Source organism: Emys orbicularis, chromosome 21 (assembly GCF_028017835.1).
Source record: "Emys orbicularis isolate rEmyOrb1 chromosome 21, rEmyOrb1.hap1, whole genome shotgun sequence".
Lineage (NCBI taxonomy): Eukaryota > Metazoa > Chordata > Testudines > Emydidae > Emys > Emys orbicularis.
In genome coordinates, this window is record NC_088703.1 from 17648861 (window position 1) to 17660287 (window position 11427).

Here is an 11427-nt window from a genome sequence, read left to right on the forward strand (position 1 = left end):
CCCCTCTCCAATTTATCAACATCCTTCTTCACTGTGGGCACCAGAACTGGACACAGGATCCCAGCAGCGGTCCCACCAGTGCCAAATACAGAGGTGAAATAACCTCTGAGATTCCCCCGTTGACCGGGATCACATTAGCTCTTTTGGCCACCGCGTCGCACTGGGAACGCATGTTCAGCTGATTAACCACCACAACCCCCAAATCTTTTTCGGAGTTCCTGCTCCCCCGGGTTGAGTCCCCTACCCTGTAAGTATGGCCTGCAGTCTGTGTTCCTAGACAGATACACTTTAAATTTAGCTGTACTAAAATGCATATTGTTTGCTTGAGACCAGTTTCCCAAGCAATCCAGATTGCTCTATATCAGTGACCTAAGTTCCCTCTCCCCCACCCCAACCCAGCCCCGGACCTGCCCCTCCCCCCGGCCCCAACCCAGCCCCAGCCCGGACCTGCCGCAGCAGGGAGAGGCGCCTCTCCCGCCCAGCCCAGATGTTGCTGCAGGGAGAGAGAGCTGCCCGTAGCCCCAGAGTAGCCTGCACCCCAAAGCCCTGGCCCCACCCCAGAGCCATCATCCCCTCCACCTCCCACACCCTAACCCTCTGCCCCACCCCAGAGCCCCCTCCCACAATCCGAACTCCTTGGCCTCACCCCCCAGCCCCCTCCTGCACCCCAAACCCTTCATCTCCAGCCCCACCCCAGAGCCCGTATCCCTAGCCGGAGCTCTCACCTCCCCTGCACCCCAAACCCTCTGCCCCAGCCCTGAGCCCCCTCCCACACTCCGAACCCCTCAGCCCCACCCCCGCCACATGAATTTTGTTATGCGCACCGATATGGAGGTGATGTGTCACACCTCACCTCCATATTGGTGCACATAACAAAATTCATTCCACACAGGGGTGGGAAAAATTAGAGAGAACACTGTCAGTGACCTGTCCTCTTCATTATTTACCACTCCTCCAATTTTGGGGTCATCTACAAACTTTATCCATGATGATTTTATGTTTTGTTCCAGGTCATTGATAAAGATCTTAAATAGCGTAGGGCCAAGAACCGATCCCTGCAGGACCCCCTGGACATGCATCCCCCCAAATGATGATTCTCCATTTACAGTTACATTTTTGAGACCTATCAGTTAGCCAGTTTTTAATCCATTTAATGTGGGCCACATGAAATTTATATCGTTCTAGTTCTTTAATCAAAATGTCCTGCAGCACCAAGCCAAACGCTTTGCAGAAGTCTAAGTCTATTACGTCAACACTATTACCTTTATCAACCAAACTTTTAATCCCTTAAAAAAAAATAGCATGTTAGTTTGACAGCTCCCAGAGTCTCACAGACTTTAAGGTCAGAAGGGACCATCATGATCATCTAGTCTGACCTCCTGCACAACGCAGGTCACAGAACCTCACCCAGCCACTCCTGTAACAGACCCCTAACCTCTGGCTGAGTTACTGAAGTCCTCAAATCATGATTTAAAGACTTCACGTTACAGAGACTCCACAATTTACACTAGTTTAAACCTGCAAGTGACCTGTGCCCCATGCTGCAGAGGAAGGCGAACCCCCTCCCCCCAGGGTCTCTGCCAATCTGACCCTGGGGAAACTTCCTTCCTGCCCCCAAATACGCCGATCAGTTAGACCCTGAGCATGTGGGCAAGACACCTGGGAACGGATTCTCTGTAGTAAGTCAGAGCCCGACCCATCTAGTGCCCCATCATCGGGCGCTGGAGATACTTGCTACTAGCAGTCACAGATCAGCTACGTGCCATTGTAGGCAGTCCCATCATACCACCCCTCTATAAACTTATCAAGTTCAGTCTTGAAGCCAGTTGGGTTTTTTGCCCCCACTGCTCCCCCCTTGGGAGGTTGTTCCAGAACTTCACTCCTCCGATGGCTAGAAACCTTCATCTAATTTCAAGCCTAAACCTGTTCATGGCCAGTTTACATCCATTTGGTCTTGTGTCCACATTGGTGCTTGATTTAAACTACTCCTCTCCTTCCCTGGTGTTTATCCCTCTGATGTATTTACAGAGAGCAATCATATCTCCCCTCAGCCTTCTTTTGGCCAGGCTAAACAAGCCAAGCTCATAAAATCTCCCCTTGTAAGGTGCGTTTTCCATTCCTCGGATCATCCTAGTAGCCCTTCTCTGCACCTGTTCCAGCCTGAATTCATCCTTCTTAAACATGAGAGACCAAAACCGCGCACAGAATTCCTGCTGAGGGCTCACCAGTGCCTTGTAGAACGGCAATACCACTTCCCTAGCTCTGCTGGAGATTATGGGAGAAGCTCGGCTTTCATTAGTTTATTTTAAACACTTAAAAAAAAAATCTCAGCTCCCATTTGTGTGTTTTGCTTGTTTGAGGGAACTGCGAGGGGGGGGGGGGCGCTAATGGATAGAGCACTGGGCTGGAACTCAGGAGATCTTTGGGTTCTTTGCTACTGGCCTGCTGGGTGACCGGGGCCAGTCACAGCCCCACTCTGTGCGTCAGTTTCCCCATCTGTAAAATGGGGATAATGATACTGAGCTCCTCAGTAAAGAGCTTTGAGAGCTGCTGGCTGGCCCCTCTCCTTCTCCCAGTCCCCTCTCACCTCCACCCTCAGACTCCTTTTCTCCATCCTCCTCTCCTCCCCTCCCCACCCCCAGATCCCAGCCCCCCGCCACCTCCAGTTCCCAAACCCAGCTCCCCCCTTCCCTCCACCCCAGTTCCCAGCCCCCTCCCTGCAGCCCCTTTTCCATCCCCAGATCCCCCATCCCCAGATCCCAGCCTCTCCACCACCAGCTACCAGCTCCCACCTCCGTCTCCCCCAGATCCCAGCCCCTCAGTGTCCCTCCCTGGCAGCAGCTCCCTGCCCCTTCTCAGCCCCAGCCGCCGGCCCCCCTCCTCTCCCCAGCACCAGTTTCATCCCCATCTCTGCAGCCCCTCTTCCCCCATCCTCCCCAGTTGCAGCTCTCACCCTCAGCCCCCTCCCCTCCTGCAAATCCCAGCTCCCTGCCCCCCATCCTCCCCAGCTGCAGCTCTCCCCCCCAGCCCCCTCCCCTCCTGCAAATCCCAGCTCCCTGCCCCCCATCCTCCCCAGCTGCAGCTCTCCCCCCCAGCCCCCTCCCCTCCTGCAAATCCCAGCTCCCTGCCCCCCATCCGTAGCTCTCACCCCAGCCCCCTCCCCTCCTGCAGATCCCAGCTCCCTGCCCCCCATCCTCCCCAGCTGCAGCTCTCACCCCAGCCCCCTCCCCTCCTGCAAATCCCAGCTCCCTGCCCCCCATCCGCAGCTCTCACCCCTGCCCCCTCCCCTCCTGCAGATCCCAGCTCCCTGCCCCCCATCCTCCCCAGCTGCAGCTCTCACCCTCAGCCCCCTCCCCTCCTGCAGATCCCAGCTCCCTGCCCCCCTCCAGCTGCTGTAACCCCCAGACTCCCCCCCCGCCCCCAGCTGCAGCCCAGCCGCCCCCGCCCGCTCTCACCGCCGGTGCACACGCTGGGCTGGGCGCAGGAAGGTGCCCGGGCCCATCTCTCGGTCTCTCCTCCCCCAGCCCCGGCTCCGCTCTGCACCGCAGTGGCCTGCCAGCTCGATGGTTGTTAACCCTTCCCCCGCCAGACGGCAGGCAGACCACCCCCCAGCCCCCGGACGCCTGGGTTCCGCGGGGCGCCCCTGGAGGCGCCGAAGGGCAGCGCCCGGATCCCCCTGGGGGCCGAGCAGAGCTGGGCCCAGCATGGAGTTTCCGGTCCCTGGCTGATTCCCAAAAGTGTGTGTGTGGGGGGCGATTAGGGAGGGGGGTCATTTCAAGTTAAAAATATGACATTTTTAGTGACTCAAAAAGTCGGGAGGAAAAAAATTCATTTTTCCTTTTGACTTCAGGTGGAGAAATGTCCTGTGGGGTCAAGTCGTTTCGCTCCTGAGCATTTTCAAACATTTAAAAATAAAAATTTCGAAACAAAACGCCGTTTGGAACCGAAAACTAGAAACGCGTCCCCCATAATCTGCCTCTGGGAGAGACGAACTTGATCTCTTTGTTTGATGAGATTACGGGTTTGGGGGATAACCGTGACGTAATAGACGTAGACTTCGGCAAGGCGTTTGGCTTGGTCCCGCACGACATTCTGCATAAACAATCTAGAACGCTATAAAATGAACATGACCCACGTCGAATGAATTAAAAAACAGCGGCTAGGTCTCGAAATGTAACTGTAAACAGGGAATCAAGAGGCTGCATTTCCAGTGAGTGGGGTCCCGCAGGGATCGGTTCTCGGCCCTGTGCTGTTAAACATGTTTGTCAGTGACCTGGGCGAAGACATAAAATCATCCTGGGTAACGTCTGCAGATGACACAAAAATCGGGGGAGTGGTAAATAACGCAAAGGACAGGTCACTGACTCAGAGCAATTGGATAAACTGGGCGCAAGCAAACAAGAGGCGTTTTAATGCGGCTAAATGTAAATGTATCCATTTAGGAGCAAAGAATGTCGACCATACTTAGAGATGCTCTCTCCTGGGAAGCAGTGACTGGGAAAAAAGATTTGGGGGTTGTGGTGGGGGGGTCGCAAGAAGTGGAATCTGTCATGATGCCTCTACACGATTGGCATGCTTGCAGGGTTTCAAGATAAGAACATAGGAATGAATGGCCATATTGGGTCAGACCAATGGCCCACCTAGCCCCGTATCTTGTCTTTGACAGTGGCCAGTTCTAGATGCTTCAGAGGGAATGAACAGACCAGGGCAAATGCAAATGATCCATGGCCCTGTCATCTAGTCCCAGCTTTCGGCAGTTGGAGGTTTAGGGACACAGGTGTCCCTAACAAGATGGAGCCTGGCCATCTTGGCTACTAGCCACTGATGGACCTATCCTCCATGAACTTATCTAATTCTTTCTTGAACCCAACTTTTGGGCTTCACAACATCATGTGACAATGAGTTCCACAGGTTGACTGACTGTTGTGTGAATATTTCCTTGTTTGTTTAAAACCCGCTATTAATTTAATCAGGTGACCCCCCCCCCAGTTCTTGTGTCACGTGAAGGGGTAAATAACATTTCCCTATCCCCTTTCTCCACACCAGTCATGATTTTATAGACCTCCGTGTCCCCCACTTAGTCATCTCTTTTCCAAGCTGAACAGACCCCATCTTTTTAATCTCTCCTCATGCGGCAGCTGTTCCATCCCTCTAAATTTTTTCATTGCTCTTCTTTGCACTTCTTCTGACTCTAAGGGAGCTTTTCTGCAATGGGGCAACCAGCACTGCATGCAGTATTTCGGGTGACTGGAGAGGACAGGTCACTGATACCCAGCAATGTGGATTGCTTGGAGAGGTGGACACAAGCCAGCAATATACCAACGTAAAGTCGTACAGCCAGGAACAAAGAACGCGGGCCATACCTACAGGATGGGGGACTCTATCCTGGGAAGCAGTGACTCTGAGAAACATGTGGGGATGGATAATCGGTTGAACACGAGCTCCCAGTGTGACGCTGTGGCCAAAGGGCTAATGCGATCCTGGGATGCACAAACATGGCCAATTTCAGTAGGAGTCAGGAGGTTCTTTTCCCTCTGGATTTGGCACTGGGGTGACCACTGCTGGAATCCTGTGTCCAGTTCTGGGGCCCATCGTTCAGGAAGGATGTGGACAGGGCCGGTGCAACCATTTAGGCGACCGCTGGATTTGGGGGGCGCCATTTTCTTCGGCAGCGACCGCAGCAGCCGGATCTTCGGCCGCCCCGGTCGCTGCCGGCATTTAGGCGGAGGGAGCTGGGGCAGTGGAGCGCGGGCAGGGCCGCCTGCAGCAAGGGGGGGGCGGCACGCAGGGGAACTCCCCGCCCCAGCTCACCCCTGCCCCGCCTCCTCCCCGAGCACGCCGTGGCTGCTTCACTTCTCCCGCCTCCCAGGCTTGCGGCGCCAATCAGCTTAGGCGCCGCAAGCCTGGGAGGCGGGAGAAGTGAAGCAGCGACAGCGTGCTCGGGGAGGAGGCGGGGCAGGGGTGAGCTGGGGCGGGGGGGGTGCCTCAGGGTGGGGGGTGGGGAGCTGCCACAGGGCGGGGGCTCGGGGACGGGGGGGGGCGCGCAAGGTGGAAGTTTCACCTAGGACGCGAAACATCCGTCCTTCGGCCCTGGATGTGGATAAATTGGAGCGGGATCAGCAAGGAGCCAGAAGAATGATGAAAGGTTTGGAAAACACAGTGACAGATGCTTTATAGTGTCAAACTTTTGAACAAGTACCCTCCTGCTTTCTCCCATCTTGCCCCTTGGCAGGGGCGCCGGAACAGGGGGGTCCAACGGGCCATGGACCTCCCACTTTTCGCCACGGGCCCAGCCCCCTTCTCCCAAAGGCTCTGCCCCCCGCCAGGCTGGAAGTTGGAGCCTGGCCCGGATAAGAGTAGCCTGGGGAGCCCGGGCAGCTGTGGGGAACTGCAGACCCTCCACCTGCCCAGGTAGGGGGGCCCGAGAGCAGCCCCCAGCCTGTGTCCCTACCCAGGTGGCTCTTACCATGGCCTGGCTGTGGCTCTTCGGCCCCCAAGGCCCCGCCCCCCGGCCAGGCCAAAATCCAGAGCTGTGGAGAACCATGGACCCTCCACCTGCCTTGGGTGGGGGGTCCAGGGAGCAGGCAGAGGGGCCTGGGCTCCCTGCTCCATGGCTCCAGCTTCTGGCGTGGCTGGGGGGCAGGGCCTCGGAGGGAAGAGGAGGGGCCTCATGGACCCCTCCCCCCATTTTTAGGAAGAATCCTTGGCTCCTGCCCCTTGGGAGGAGGCCACAAAGCTGCCTCATTAGTCACTTTCAAATCCCTCCTGAAAACTCTGCTTTGCCATGGTGCCTCTAAAAAAATTGATGAGAGTTTGGCCACTGATGTGTTGAGACCCTGTCTGTCACACTGACCAATATTATCTTGTTGTTTCCGTGAACTCACCCGTCTGTCTGTCTCTCTTCATCTCTTGTCTCCAGCTGGTTGAGAAATGGATTTGCCATCCCATAAAAAAATTCTAATTTTTCCGAAAGAAAGAAAGAAAGATCATCCTGATTGGAACAACTTCAATTTTTGCACACAACTAAATTCCCCCCAAATCAAAAAAAAAAAAAAAAAAAAAAATCAGGTCTGTCAAAATGTTTCTTTTGCATTTTGACCCTTTTTAATTTTTTTAAAGGCTCTTACATAAAATAAAGTAAATTTCAGAACAAAAAGGTAGCTTTTGAGGCAAGAAAAATCAAATCTTTTGGTCCTGCAAAATGTCGACACAGGATGGTTCCACATTGTCGAAACGTTCCCCCCCCCCCAACATTTTTTTAAATAAAATCTTGTCACTATTTCTCCAAATAAATGTATAAATAAATAAAAATTGGTTTTGTCAAAACAGCATTTTCCAATGGAAAACTGTTTAGACAAATTTTTTCCAGTCAGCTGTACTCTTGTCTTACACGTGGATTATAAACTCCTTGGGGACAGGAGTGGTCTTGCACAACGGGGTTCTGGGCACTGACTTTGGCTCCTAGGTGCTACCGTAATACACCTAATAAATAATGTACAGAGCTACATTAGTACAGATAACAAATAAAAATAATTCACATATTGGATACGAGGAGAACAACCTAGTTGCCCAACCTCTCTCCAGAAGATTGCAGTAGAGGTGGGGAAAAAACACAGTTGTTCCGGCCTGTGTCCACAAGATCTCCCCTCTTCTCACATGGCTGACGTAAATTGGGCTGGAATCTATGCATCTAGTGGACCAGCATATGCCCAATGCTGTAGGCCTGGCCTGCCCTTAGGCATTCTGCCAGCACAGCTATATTGGCTAGGAGTATGAAACGAATCAGATCCCTAGATAAAGCTGGTCAAAACTTTTTGACCGACAGTTTTTTGCCAGCGAAAAAGGCAGATTTAGCAACTCCGAAATATTTTACTAATTCGTATTCAAGTTGCCGAATTGCTCGTTTAAAAAAGAAATACCTAAAAAGAAAAACAAATTAAAAATAACCCACCCTAAAACACATACCTAACATAACATAACTAAAAAACAATAAAGGAATACTAATAAAATTATAAGAAATACAAAATAAATACCTACAAAAATTAAAAGGAATTCTCCCAAATATCTAAAACAAATACCTAATCACAATTATAATACATAATTGTTAAGCATTACAATAAATAATCAAGTAATAAAAATAAAATGGTAATAAGAAATAAAAAATAAATAACTAAAAATATTTATTAAAAAAAATCAAGAAGTATCTAAAACAAATACCTGCAATAAAATAAATGTTAATAATAAAGTAATAAAAAAGTAATAATAATAAAATGATCAGAAAGAAAAAAAACCCTAAAAACAATTTTCAAAACATCAAAAAATTCCTAAAACAAATATCTAAACTAAAATAAATAATTGCTGTTAATAATAATAAATAATAATAAAAGAATATTAATAAAATGATAATAAGAAATACAAATAAATACCTAATTAATTATACCTAAAACAAATACCTAAAATAAAATAAATAATTGTTAAGGAATAATAATAAAATAATAAGAAGAAATAAAAAATAAATACAACAAAAATTGAAAAAATAAAACCTTTTGTTTCGACATTTTCTAACCAAAACATGCTGACATTTCAGATCAAAACAACTTTTTGCTTTGAAATTGCCTTTACTTTCATCTTTCAAAAATTCAAAAACATTGAAAAATGGTGGAACCCAAAAGGAAACTTTTTGATTCGGGTCAAGCAAAATGATAATTCAATCAGACATGAACTTTTTTTTTAAATGAATTTGCCCCAAATCTCAAAAATGTTCACCTTCGGTCTGACCCAAAATGATTTTTTTCCCCTTTTCAAACCAGAAAAATCGATTATTCTCCCAGCTCTAGCCCTGCCCAAAGAGCTCTGCCAGCGAAAACCCCAGTGGAGATGCAGTTGTAGTAGTAAAAAAGTCCTTTTGCTGGCAGAGCTTATTTGGTTCAGGGAACAAACAGGGCTGGCGCTTCCATTTAGGCAACCTAGGCGGTCGCCTAGGGCACCAGGATTTGGGGGGGCGGCATTTTGCCACCCTTGGCGGCAATTCGGCGGCGGGGGGTCCTTCCGCGCTCCGGGTCTTCGGCAGCAATTCTGTGGCGGGTCCTTCACTCGCTCCGGGACCCGCCGCCGAAGTGCCCCGAAGACCGGGAGCATGGAAGGACACACACACACACACACCCCCGCAGAATTGACGACGACGACCGGGAGCGCAGAAGGACCCCCGCCTAGGGCGCCAAAAACCCTGGCGCCGCTCCTGGGAACAAAGCTATTTCTGCAGAATCTGCATCTTATCTAGGAGCAGTTGCCAGGTTAGCTCTGCTGGAATTGCTATATTGGCAAACCCTTTCTAGCATAGACCAAGCCTAAAGGCAGAAGAATAAAGGAAGCGCCCATGAAAGCTTATGCTCAGATAAATTTGTTAGTCTCTAAGGTGCCACAAGTACTCCTGTTCTTTTTGCGGATACAGACTAACACGGCTGCTACTCTGAAACCTGGTTAGAGAACCGTGAGTTCAATTTCCTGCTATGCCACAAACTTCCAGCGTGACCGTGGGTACATCTACACTGCAATCAAACGCTGGGGTCAGCTGACTTAGGCTCTTGGGGCTGGGAAATTGCAGTGTAGACATTTGGGCTCCGAGACCCCCGCGAGGCGAGGTGGGTCCCAGAGCCTGGGCCCAAGCCTGGATGTCTATACTGCAATTTAACAGCCCCGCGGGCCTCAGCCAGCTGTCCCAGCCCAGCTGAGGGTGTTTTATTGTGGCACAGATGAACTCTTAGCCTCTCTGGGTGCATCTACACAGCAAAAAAACCCCAAAAAAACAAGTCTCAGAGCCTGGGTCGACTAACTCAGGCTTGTGCTTGACTTTCTCATCCAAGCTCTGAGGACCATCCCCCTTGCTGGGTTTCAGTCCCCGGGCTCCTGACTGAGTGGGAACGTCCTCACCGCTAACTGTAGCCCCAAGAGCCGAAGTCAGTTGACCTATCCGCCGTGCCTCAGTTTCCCATTTGTACAACAGGGCTAATGGCACTTCCCCACCTCCCAGGGCTGTTGTGAGGCTAAATGTATTAAAGCCTGTGACGGAAAGTCCTAGATAAGAGCCATTATATTACACGTCAACGTTTTACTGACATGGGGGTGTTTTCTGCTGACATGGCAATACTAGGAAAATCCCTGATGTAGCCACAGGCTATGGTTACGCTACAGATTTCTGCCAGCACAGCTGTGTCAGGAGGGGTACAATCGCTGACCGAGAGACCTGTGCCAAAAAAGGCTCTCGTGTAGACGCAGTGACACCAGCAAACCTGTGCTTTACTAATATAGCCTGTTCTGCTCATGGGATGGTTTTACAATCCCCCAGTTCTTATCTTGAGCTGCTCCTGGGTAGATCTCCAAACAATTGACCAAGGAGGGCAGTATCTTTAGCATTTCATAGATGGGGAAACTGAGGCACAGAGTGACATCTCCCCGCCCCCCGGTTTGCTTAAGGTCACCCAGAGATGGGAAGAGAAACCAGGTGTTCTGCATCCCAAACCAGCGCTCTCTCCATGGGTCCATGCTGCCTGTAGCTGCGCCAGTAAAGGCCTTGTAGTGTAGACATGGCCACTGGTATAACTGTAGATGGGGTATGTGTAGGCTGGGGTTTGAGGGGCTTGCAGGAGTCTGTGTGTGGGGCAGGACTGGAGGGGTGCTGGGGGTCTGTGTGTGGGGCAGGACTGGAGGGGCATTTGGGGTCCGTGTGTGGGGTGGGACAGGAGGGGCGTTGGGGATTTGTGTGCAGGGTGGGACTGGAGGGGCTTTGAGGATCTGTGTGTGTCGGTCGGGGCGGGAGGGGTGTTTGGGGTTTGTGTGTGGGGCGGGACTGAAGAGGTGTTTGGGGTCTGTTTGCGGGGTTGGGGTGGGAGGAGCACTGGGGGTCTGGATGTGGGGCGGGAGGGGCGTTGGGGTCTGGGTGTGGGGCAGGAGGGGCATTAGGGGTCTGTGTGCGGGGTGGGAGAGGTGTTGGGAGTCCAGGTGTCGGGAGGGAGGGGTGTTGGGGGGTCTGTGTGTGGGGGTGTGTGTGTGGAGCAGGACTGTTGGGGGTCCAGGTGTGGGGCAGGCCGTGTGTTGGGGGGCTGGGTGTGGGGGGTCCGGGTGTGGGGTGAGAGGGGCATTGGGGGTCTGTGTGTGGGGGTCTGTGTCTGGGGTGGGAAGGGTGTTCGGGGTCTCTGTGGGGTCCAGGTGTGGGAAGGGAGGGCGGGAGGGGTCTCTGTTGGACCTGGGTATGGGGCAGGAGGGGGGTTCGGGGTCTGTGTGGGGTGTGGGAGGGGCGTTGGGGGTCCAGGTGTCAGGTGGGAGGGGGGCTCAGGGTCCCTGTGGTGGTCTGGGTGTGGGGCGGGAGGGGGGTTCGGGGTCCGGGTGTGGGGCAGGAAGGGGGTTTGGGTCTCTGTGGGGTTTGGGTGT